We start from the raw sequence: 12,003 nt of genomic DNA, 5'->3' as shown, positions 1-12,003 counted from the left end.
CTTAAAGAGCCTAGAAATTTCAACAGGATCCCTTGGGGGGGGGTGTCGATATCTGCACATATCAAATGAATCAGGACGGCAACACAGCATGAAAGGCCAGTCTTTCCTTCCAAAATGACCATCAAGATCTCATCATGGATGCAGATGTGTACCTGCATCAAAAGTGCCGTGTGTCTAGCTCTTTGTGTACAAATTCCAGAAGGGTAGCAGAAACAACAACAAAAAGTCCAATGGCACATTAAAGATTAACAAAGAACTTGAAGGTGCCACAAGATCCTTTGTTGTATTTGCATACTGTGCCCTTTCTCACACAACCGTCTTTACAGGGTGTATTCAGATCATTTTCCTGCCATGTGTGCGTGGAGTTTTGTTTTGCTTTTTAAGGTGTTTAGGTGTTGCAAACTCCCTCTTCCTCTTAGCAGCTTAAGTTTCGGTCTCTGGTGAAGTCACTGATAATCCCAATAGTTCTCCAAGCCACATAGCAAAAACAAAGCAGCAGACACCAGATTAATGTCGCATAAGAAGAAGGGGGGAGGTGGACATTCCACTGGGAAAACTCACAAGACTCCTGCATCTAACATACAGGTATTAGTTCTTCTTTTTCATCTCCCAATAAAAGTGTCGTTAAAGGAAGTAATCTTTATGAAAGGAGAGAAGCCATTCACGTTCCTTGGTCTTTAAACTGCCAGTGCACTGCAGCCCTCCCTTAAACCTCCAGGGAAGGTGCTATGAAACCAATGCTGTCATTAAAAGTGTTTGGGAGGTCCAGAAGGAAATAAAGAAGGGAAAAACGAGGCAACTTAAAAACAAACCAATAGGTTGAATTGGGTAAATGCTATATTTGGAACATTTGCTGAGATTTCCATAAGGTTGCCATGGAATACACATGCACGAAAAATGCATCTTAACAGGACAGAACTATTTGGCAAATGCATGCATTGCTCTTACAGCTTCTCTTGCAGTTTTAGTTTATAAATTTTAAAATATGCCACCCCAATGAGATCATTTTTAGCCACTTTGTCTTCTCCAGTACCTACTTCAAAAATGGCTTTTTGGCTACCACCCAATGATGTCTCTGCTTTCCTTTCACCCAGCTGAATCTTCTTACATTTCTTTTTTAAAAGGGGGAAATGTATACATCTGAATATTTTGCATACTTTCCCATGCATTTAGAAAATGATGGTATAGCACTATTTTAACCAAAATGAAAAAATTCCAACACTTCCTTTCCCTCCCACAAACAATTTTAGTTTATGTTTGCTTGATGTAGAATTATGATCCTAAATTAGAATGGTCCATGCATTGCAAAAACCTTCAATGAAGAGTTGTAGCCAATGCAAGTCCTACTCAGAGTAGACCCACTGAAATTTATAGCCATGAGTTAGTCATGCTCATTGATTTCAATAGGTTTACTCTGTGTAGGACCCTGTTACATTACAGCAAGCATCCCCAAACTTTGGCCCTACAAATGTTTTGGACTATAATTCCCATCATCCCTGACCACTGGTCCTCTTAGCTAGGGATCATGGGAGTTGTAGGCCAAAACATCTGGAGGGCCGCAGTTTAGGGATGCCTGCATTACAGGATATCCTTGTGCAGGCTTCCAGTAGCGGGATCTGTTAGTTGAATCTGTCTCACACTTTATGCATTTTGACATTGATTGACATGACTATTGACCTGGCATGTTTCTGTTAGAGAAAAAATAAAAACAAACAGAAATTATTGTATAACTTTTGCATACAAAGGACCTGGGTAGCTGCCTTATGCTGAGTCAAAACATTGATCCATCAAGTTCAGCATAGTCTTAAATTACTTGCAGAAGCTCTTCTGACATCAAGCCCAAATATCCTTACTCTCTCAGGCATTTGGAGAGAACCAGTGAGACCACTTTTAAAAAATTGCAATGTTTTAGACTGTTCTGTGCTTCTTTAAAATATACTTTTAATTGTTGGTTTAACTGATTTTTTGCAACTGCTGTTAATGTTATGATATTCTGGAAACTACCCAAGGATTACCCAAGGATTGCTGTGATTATTTATTTATTTATTTATTTATTTAGATATGTATACACCACACTTTCCTTAAACCTGCAAACAATATACATTATTGCAGGATCAATAAAACGCCAGTAAGAAAATATCAATAAAAAGATCTACACATCTAGATAATAGAATGCATGGTACCAAGGATCTTTATGCAAAGACCTCTCATTTCTCACTGGAAGCTGAAATGGAGGGGTTACTGGGGCCCTTTTTTTTGTTTGGAAAGTTCCTCCTTGTTCAAGGAAGCCACTGACAGGACAGGCAGGGGGCAAGAAGTGAAATCTGTTGAAATGGCTTGTGGCAGAGTTGGCCCAGCCATAGGGCAGGATGAGACCACGGCTTCAGGCAGCAGAAGCCCCCGTGGGTGCCCCACCATTGTCACTGGTTTTGGTCCAGTAGCAGATGCAGCAGCAGCCGGAGTAGGTAGATGGTGGCAGCAGCGGCAGGGCAAAGCAGCCCCTTCCGTTTTGCCAACAAGCTGCCCTGGTATGTGATATTGTTCCTTTCTTGGCAAATCTTCATAAAGGGACTCCTGACAGCCACTGAACATACTGAATAGAACATTCCTGGAAGGGACACGAGGCATACGATTGACCTCTGTATTGTTGCTGCATGTTGTTCTCCTCTGAATTGCCTTCAATCAATTGCAGAGATGTGAAGAACTGCAAGCTCTCAGGAGAGATCAAATGCCATTGGATAAGTTGCAAGGGATTTGCCGACACCTTGACGCCAGGTGATAAATTTGTATTGTTGTAAAATTATGTAGGTCTCTGGGCACCTTAAACAAAGGGGATCTTGACCCAGGTAGAGTCCGCAGATCCTGGTAAACTAGCGCAATTGCCGCTGCTTACCGCTACGAAAATAAACAGAGCCCCAGCCAGAGCTGTCAGAGCAAGGCAAAATTTATTAACCCACTCGAAAATAAAGAAATAAAAGGCCGTTGCAACAGCGGTTCAACCCCACGCAGCACATTTAGTGGAGAAGAACCCCGAACAAAAGAAGCTTTGGATTTTTATAGGAACAGTTTCTCCATGTTACACAGTTAGCGTGAAAAAGGCGGGAAGTGGGCGGAAAGGAAGCAATCAGGCATGTACAAAGGCTTAACAGTCCGTGATGGGTAGCGACAAAAGGTGACAATCTTTGGTGGTAGCTGACTGATGCATGAATAATTTTTCCTATTGTTTCAGGATGAGCCAACGGAGATGCGGAGAACATCGGTGATAAAAAAATCTAAATAAAGTTGTTTTTCTCCCTTAATTTTGTGTATCTGTGTCATCTGTCCGCGGCCAGCTAGGTGGCAGTGTGGTATTACATATGATGAGGCGGGAGGGACAGTCATCCTAATTCAGCAGAATATGTGAGAACTAATACACCGGAGTTCATAAACATATATAGAAATCAACTTGTGATAATGCGCTGATCGGGGTATACAATATTGATGATAAGTAGCAAGAAGTTACAGTTTCATGTGCATTCTAAAGAGGGTTTACATACAATTGTAGCGGGTGAAAAGTGGAAGGAACGATTACGTTCTGACAGCGATCGTGCAATGACAGCTACAGCGGAACACTTTGACATTCAGTAACAAAATATAACGGGATCTCAGGCCAAACAGTGTATCGAAGGAAACATTTGTTAGAGACAGTATAAAGAAAATTCCTCCTTTATTTTGGTACTGTTTACTGCAACAAGATCGGCTGGGCTTCCTTGGAATCGATAATCTCCTTTCCTGGGAGGGGGGGGACGGAGACGCTTGGTCAGCAGCGGCAAGGAGTTTGTGTAATCAGACGAGATAGCTGTCATTTCCAAACATCCTGGCTTGGCTTTGTTATGTGTACCTTCCTATGGGCTTAGGGCGGAGGTTGTGGTGATCGGATCATGTTGATTGGGATGGTGGGGCATACCGGGGCATGTCTGGTTGAAACAATAGAAGGATTCCCCATCCCGGTCTCAAGTCAGCTTTCCCTTTTGACCTGATTTGGTACTCTGTGAAACATGGCTTTGGTGTGGCCAAGAAATGCGTGTCCCCTCTCTGTTCATTACTGAACCCTTATTTCATTTCCCCTCTCTGCGGCCTAATTTTTAATTAATTAAAAATTAATGCCGCACACTGGGGTTTGAATAGTCTCCGTTCCCTAGATGGAACATGGGGATATCTTCAGGGTACTCAGGGAACTGTTGCAGGGCGGCTTGCAGGCGCACAGAGGAGCCTAACGATCGGCTAGCAGCTGTCACTGGGGAACAGCTCTGCAGGAAGCAACAGGAGAGAAATAGGAGGAGTGCCAGGGATATGGAGATATAGATAGTCCCCTTCACTACCTCCTTTAGCCAATTAATGTTTGGGAGCCACGACCAAGGGTCCCAATCCCCCATCCCCTCATGTTGGATGTTCCTTAGGTCGTGAACGAGAGAATCCATTGTCTGGAGATGCGCGGTGACGTTAAGGGTCTGGTCAGAAATGTAGGAACAGCACTCTGCCCCGATGAGCTTACATGTGCCGCCCTGGGAGGCCAAGAGGAGGTCAAGAGCAAGGCGGTTCTGTAAGGTCATGGAGCGGACCTGGGTCAACTCCGTCAGGACTGACATGGTGGAGGCTTCAGATTCGTTTATAAAACGGAGCAAAATGTCCGTCAATCGTAAAATGTCCAAGTGGTTAGAGTAGGCTCCGTATGCAGGAATGAGTGCACGGAGCCATGTCTCTCCACTAGCATTGGGCTTCCGGGAAGTCACTGGGGAGCGTCTGTTCCTTCTACGGCCATGGGGTAAATTCCGGGTTACTCGAAGCCCCGGGTGCACATGACCCAGGTAGCAGGATCCTTGCATGTGTATGCTGACCCAAGTGAAAGCTCGTGTGGAACAGACCCAGAACAACCCACCCAAGGGTTCCCCAATACGGCCGGTCTGAAAGGTTTCCACAAGGGCCGCACTAGGGGTTTCGGTTATAAAGGGGTAAAGCACTGCGGTTAGGGCAGATTTCATATTTAGGTAAGGGCGGGAATGGGTACGGTTCTGAATCCATGTCCTGTTTCCCTCAGGGTCACTAATGACAGTCACTAAGCAGGAACTGGATCCTATGTGGTCCTTGGTTCCCGAAAATTTTCTACATAGTGGCCCGGTGATTTCCCCGCTTAAGTAGATATATTGAGAGGTAGGCTTTATAAAGGTCAGGTTGCGGGTGAAGAGGTATTGGGATCTGTACTGATCTAGTGTGAGGGGTGTAGCAACAAAAGGTACTCCTTGCTCAATATGTGCTGGGGTATGAGCGCATATCCAGCAGTCGGTGAGGTTAGTTGCATGGGCTACCTTCTGTACTAATTGGATATAGGAATTGCCTTGCCAAGCGGATCTTAGGGAGTTGCGTTGGGAATCAGGGAACTCAGATAAGTTGATAGATCTGGGGGCCGTGCCGACTGGGTGGAGGGGGTCATGGCGTTGAAGGAGATACAAGTCGGAAGCTATCCCTCCACATCTCTGGGGCCCCTTGAAGTCCCACTCTAGATCAGCGCTACCCCCAACCGGGTGTAACCATCCTTCCACATACTTGTTCCCATCCCATGCTGAAAAGGTCCCCAGATCCCATAGACAGCAGAACTTTCGTACACAAATACCTTGAACTGTGGTGGTAGTGACAGGATGGGTGCAGGTGAGTCCATAAGTCCAGAAATCATTAATAGCGGAGTCCGTATACCCTTCCCAGAGTCCATGTCCTATCTCAGTGGGGTCATAAGTCCTGACTGTCATTCCCCATTGAGTTTTGTGATAAGTTCCATTGTGGCAAGTTAATCGGTTCCACAGGTTGTCAATGGTGTAGAATGCACGTCCGATGATGGAATACGAGGCAGACCGGATGAGCAGTTCCCAGACTTGAGTGTCCCGTAAGCGGGGGCGGAAAGCATGTCGGAGCCAAGTCATGGTTCCGGGCAGGCAGAAGTCGAGGTTTCCCAAGTTGCTCCGAGATGAGGGATCGGTGGAATCAACCGCTCGTCGGTCCAGGAAGAAGAAATCCGTCGGGTTCCCTCCACAGTCGAATGGTGGTTTCGCGGCTACCAGGAGGGCGGAAAAACTGCATGCCAGGAGCAGGAGGCGGTCCATCTTTTAGGGGTGAGTCGCCAATCTGTGTGGGAGAGAAAGAAGAACATGACAGACACGATACACCTAGGGAGGAAGGGAATTGGGGCTTGGGCTTGACGGCATGCAAGGGGGGGTGAGGGGAGAAGAGGGTTGTGATAAGGGTAGGTAAAACAAAAACAGGGAACTCAGGCGTCAGTTTCGGTGGTCTTCTCCTTCCGGAATTGCAGTCGAATAGGAGGGTGGTCAGGATCGTCTGGTCGTGGTTCAAGCAGAATCTGTGACATCCACCTCTCCGGGGTCTCACAGCCAGAGTCGTCTCCTTGAGGTGACGGCGTAGTTGGTCGAGCTGCGGTGTCGCCAGGAAGGTCGACGTCAGGGTGAGCGTTCGATGCAGAGTCGTCTGGGGGAGTGATGTCCTCGGATGGCGGTCGTGTAGGTCTCTCAGCGTCGTCTGGTTGAGGCTCCTCTTCCTCCGGTGGTTGTGCTGATTTGCAGAAGGTGTGGTGGATCCATGCAGAGCGTTCGGCCACCTTGACAGCAGTCGGGGTTGTGAGGAGGATCTGAAATGGTCCTTCCCATTGCGGTTGTAGGGCAATACGTCTGTAGGTTTTGATGCGTACCCAGTCTCCCGGTTTAAACGAGTGGGCATCAACATCAAGGGGTACATTTTGACAGTTTGCAGCATATTGGTGGAGCCTTTTGAGTTGCCGCTGCAACTGTCTTACATAGGCAATTAGTTCATTTTCCCCAGCTTCCAGTTCAGAAATTGGGAGTTGGGTAGTATGGGTTGGGGAAGGTCTTCCAAATAAAAGTTCATAAGGGGAGAGTTTTAAAAGTCCTCGTGGCTGACTTCGGATATTATGCAGGACTAACGGGAGGGCATTAACCCATTTGAGGCCTGTGGCTCTGCATACCTTACCAAGTTGGGTCTTGATCAACCCATTCATTCGTTCAGTTTGTCCGGACGAAGGGGGGTGGTATGGGGTATGGAGCTGCCATTTTATCCCGAAAGCCTTGGAAATGGCTTGGACTATTTCAGCCGCAAAATGGGTGCCACGGTCTGAGTCTAAACGGCGTGGAACTCCGTACCGAGGTATAATTTCTTGCATGAGGATCCTGGCTACAGTTTGTGCGTTTGCGTGTTTGCACGGAAACGCTTCTGGCCACCCCGAGAGGCGGTCTGTTATCACTAGCAACTGTTTATATCCTAAGCAGCTAGGAAGTTCGGCAAAGTCCAGTTGAAGGCTTTCGAAGGGAATGTACGCCCATGGTCTAGAGCCTGGGGGTTTGCGAGGTTCGGTTTTGGGGTTAAAACCTGCACATATGGGGCAGTTTTTAGTCACTGATTTGGCAAATTGGTGGACACCCGGGGCATACCAGTGTCTAAGAATGCTGTCACTAAGTCGGTTTGTTCCCCAATGCGTGAAATTATGTAGTACCCGGAGGTGGCGTGGTACCCAAGCCTTTGGCATTGCCAGGCGGCCATCTGGCATAATCCATAAATTGTCCTTAAGTTGGGCCCCTAGTTCCTGCCATGAGGTTATTTCTTCTATGCTCGCAGTGCGATACATTCGAGTGAAGTCCACGTCGGCTGGAACTACAATGGCCTGAAATTCATTCCTATACATTTCCCCTCTCATGGCCGCTGCCTCCTGGGCAGCGGCATCCGCAATACGGTTTCCCGTTGACACAAAGTCTGTCCCGGTTGTATGTGCCTTACAGTGTATAACTGATATGGCCTTCGGGAAATGTATGGAGTCCATTAACCTTTTTACGAGGGGGGCATGAGAGATCTGTGTTCCTGCAGCTGTTAGGAAACCTCTTTGTTTCCAAAGAGTTCCCGTAGCATGTACTAGCCCAAAACAATATTTGGAGTCAGTGTAGATATTAATGCTCTTGCCTTCGCCTAATTCACAGGCTCTGATTAGGGCGATAAGCTCTGCTGCCTGCGCACTGTAGCGTGGGTTAATAGGCGCAGCCTCAAGGATGGATTCATGTGTGACTACAGCATAGCCGGTTTGTCTGTGTCCTGCCACCACCTTGGAGCTTCCATCAGTAAAAATCGAGAGGTCTGGTTTTTCTAAGGGGAGATGATCTAAGTCTTCCCGGGGGTTTTCTGCCAGTCGGACAGCTAAGGTGCAATCGTGATGGGGGGTGCCATCATCGGGCAGAGGTAGAAGGGTGGCGGGATTTAAGGTGTTGACTCTTTTAATGCGTACATTCGAGGGAGTGAGTAGAGCGGCTTCATACTGGTTTAGACGTTCGTTACTGAAATGTTGACAGTTCCTTAAGTTTAGTAAGGTGGCTACTGCATGCGGCACATTTAAAATTAGCTCTTGGTTTTGAACTATCTCTAGGGCTCTGTCCACTAATTCCGCAGCCGCGGCAATCGCCCTGAGACAACCTACAGTCCCCTTCGCCACTGGGTCTAATTGTATGCTGTAGTACGCGACAGGACGTTCCTGACCTCTGAAGGTTTGCGTCAGAACTCCGGATGCTACCCCCTTCTGTTCATGTACAAATAATGAGAAGGGGAGACGGTAGTCTGGCAACCCTAAGGCTGGAGCCGACCTCAGTTCTCTTTTTATGGTTTCAAAATTTTGTAAGCTGTCCTTGGACCACTGAAGAGGTTCTGGTTCATCTTTATTAGTCATTTTTACAAGGGGTTTGGTTAATTCTCCATATCCTGGGATCCAGCACCTGCAGAATCCGCTCATTCCTAGAAACCCTCGGAGCTGTTTCTTGGTCTTTGGCAGGGGAACCTTAGCTATAGCATCTACTCTCTCAGTTGTCAAAGCTCTTGTTCCGTGGCCAATTATGTGACCCAAGTATTTTACTTCAGTTTGGCAATATTGTAGTTTTTTTGGTGAGACCTTGTGGCCCTTGTCGGCAAGGGCGGTTAGCAGATGGACGGTGTCCAGGTGGCAATTAGTGTCGGAGGTGGAGCAAATTATCAAATCATCTACATACTGTAAAAGGGAGGAGCCTCCAGGAAAGGAGAGGTCTTGTAGGTCCCTATGCAATGCACAGGCAAAAATTGTTGGGCTCTCTACATATCCCTGTGGGAGTCTAGTCCAAGTCAGCTGTCCCTTTTCCCACGTGAAGGCGAACAAAAATTGGCTTTTCTCATGCACTCTTATGGAAAAGAAGGCAGAGCATAAATCAATGACACTGAAATATGTACTATCTGGTGGGATTCCGGTCAAAATGGTATTAGGGTTGGCGGTGATGGCGTGGCGGGGTATCACAAAGTTGTTGATAATTCTGAGGTCTTGGACAAGCCTGTATTTAACTGGGGCACCCGGGGGTGATGGTTTGTGTACCGGCAGGAGTGGACTATTGCATGGGCTGACGCAGGGAACAAGGATGCCTTGATCCATGAAATCCTGTATCATTGGTCTCAATCCTTCTATTGCCTCCTGCGGCAAGGGGTACTGTTTGATGGAGGGGTATGGGACATCGGTGCGGAATTTAATAACAACGGGATCTGCCGATTTTAAGAGTCCCACAGAGGTATTTGTAGTTCCCCACAGGTGAACTGGTACCTTGTCAATCAGAGGGGTTGGTATTTCTAAATCAGTCGGGATTTCTTCTTTTAAAATGCCTTGAAAGGAGACTGCCGCCTCTTCTGGCATGTGGAGGTAGATACCCTCAGCGCTGCAAGTTATAGTTGCCTGTAATTTACATAGTAGGTCTCGCCCTAGTAGGTTGACAGGGCTCGAGGTCAGTAGAAATGAGTGCTCGGCAGCCAGGGGCCCTATCGTTACTTTCGCTGGCTCTGAAAGAGCGCATGTCCTGGGGATCCCGTCTATGCCCATAATACGTTGCTTTTGTTGACTGGACCTCAGATGGCTGTCGTTTAAAGTTGAGAAAGTTGCCCCTGTATCTAGTAAACACTGATACTCATGGCCATCTATGGTGATTGTGCATATGGGGTCATGGGCTGATAATGCAATTGTCGGGCATACCAGGGCAAGGTTCGAAGGATCCCCGTTTAATTGTCATTGGTTAGTCTCTGAATTAAGAGTGGGGTGCATTTGCTCCTGGTTAAATTCCAGCGGTAGTTGGAATGGGCGCTGATTTTGGAAAGGGTTTGGCGCTATCGGGTTAGGGTTTTGTGCTGCCGTGGATCCCATCCCTAGAGCTGGTTTTGGTGCCACGGTATTTAAGAGTAGTGGACAATTTCGCTTGAAATGCCCTATTTGATTGCAGAAAAAGCATAGAGAGGTGGCCTCTCGATGCTGGACATTGTTAGCCCTTTGGTAAGGAGAGGCTTGACGATTTGCATGTGCGTTCATCCCCCTAGGTTGTGTGGGAGCCTTTGAATTTCTGAAGGGGTAACTCGGCTGGGGGTTATATGCGGTACTGGCTGCACTCAAAGCCAAGGCGAGGACTCTAGCATCGTCCTCCTTTTCCTTCCTTGCCTCCTTTTTCTTTTTCTCATCCCTTCCATCATAAATGGTTTTCGCAAGCCCGAGGATCTCACTCATGGGTTTCCCTTCATAGGCTACTTGGAGGGAGAGGAATTTTCTGATGTCCGGACAAGCTTGGTCTTTAAAGAAGCTTTTTACCACTACTTGGTTGTCTGGGGTATCAGGATCGATTCCCCCCCATGTCCGAAAGGCGGTTATTAGCCTGGTATAGAAGGCGGTGGGAGTTTCATCAGGTTCTTGGGTTACCTCCCTGATCTTAGTCCAATTTGTAGATTTTTTTCCCGCGAGCCTTATCCCATGTAAGATGGCTTTTCGAAACGCCTTCAGATACCAAATCCCAGGCGTGGTGTTATAGTCCCATTCTGGTTCGGTTCTAAGTTGGGCTGCAGTTAGAGGCTCGATCCCTGCGGGTTTATTGAGTTGGACATCAGGTAATTTTAGGGCTTCTGTTGCTTTCTCTAAGATCTCCTCCCGTTCGGGCTCATTAAAAAGACCATTCAGGAGCATGTGTACGTCTGCCCAGGAGGGATTATGAGTAGAAAAAATAATGGCAATTTTACGATAGCACATGTCAGGATTGTCTTTTAAGGTCGACATCTGCTGAGCCCAATTCAGTAGGTCCGAGGTTAAAAAGGGAACATGGGAATAGACGAAGTTTGTCCCATCTGAAACTGGGACTGACCTTAAGGGATATTGTCCCTGGGTTTTCTCAGTAGCCTCTAGGTCCCTTTCTATGGGGTCTCTTTCCTTTGTGGACGATCCCTTTAATTCCGATAGAACTGTCACTAGTTGCTCCATTAAATTGTTTTCTGGGTCACGACTACGAGTTCTGCTAGCGACAGGACTTAGCTGGGGGGGTACTTCAACAGGAATTCGGGCTTCGAGGTCGCCCTGAGGTGCTGGACTTAGACTAGGCATGGCAGGAGTTGCAGATCCGCCTTCCACTGCACTCCGGGAGTTTTGGACCTCATCCTCCCGTTGTCTGTTTGCGTTAGGAGAGGGTGCCGGGGCTTCGGCAGGGCTACAGAGCTGGTCTACCGGCTCTTCTATGATTGTTTCCTGGTACGGTGGGGGTCTTGGGCTCCTTTCCTTTATCACTGGCATTTGTGGGGCTGTTGGACCTTCAGTTCCTTTAAGAAGGATTTTTGCCCTTTCAAATAAGTTGAGATATCGAATTTGCAAGGGATATTGGTCTTCTAGGGTTATTCTTAGTGCAGAGATTCGCTGGGCATTAAAGGAACCTCTCGGTATCCACTTCTCTCCCTCTGGATGGTCCGTGGTGACGCGGATCCAGTTTTTTTGACAGAGTCTCTTTAGCCGATTTTTGTCAAGTTTTTCCACCCCAGGTAATTCATGCCAATGTTCGAATATGAATTGTAATGGGCTTTCATCCTCAGAGTCCCCACTTTGGCGAAGCTTCCATTGAGCTTTGCCACGGCTGGGAGTCTGGGACAGGA

This window comes from Zootoca vivipara, chromosome 4 (assembly GCF_965207765.1).
Source record: "Zootoca vivipara chromosome 4, rZooViv2.hap1.1, whole genome shotgun sequence".
In the NCBI taxonomy this organism is placed as follows: Eukaryota; Metazoa; Chordata; class Lepidosauria; order Squamata; family Lacertidae; genus Zootoca; species Zootoca vivipara.
The sequence above is the reverse complement of the archived record's forward strand: the minus strand, read 5'-3'. Positions refer to the sequence as shown.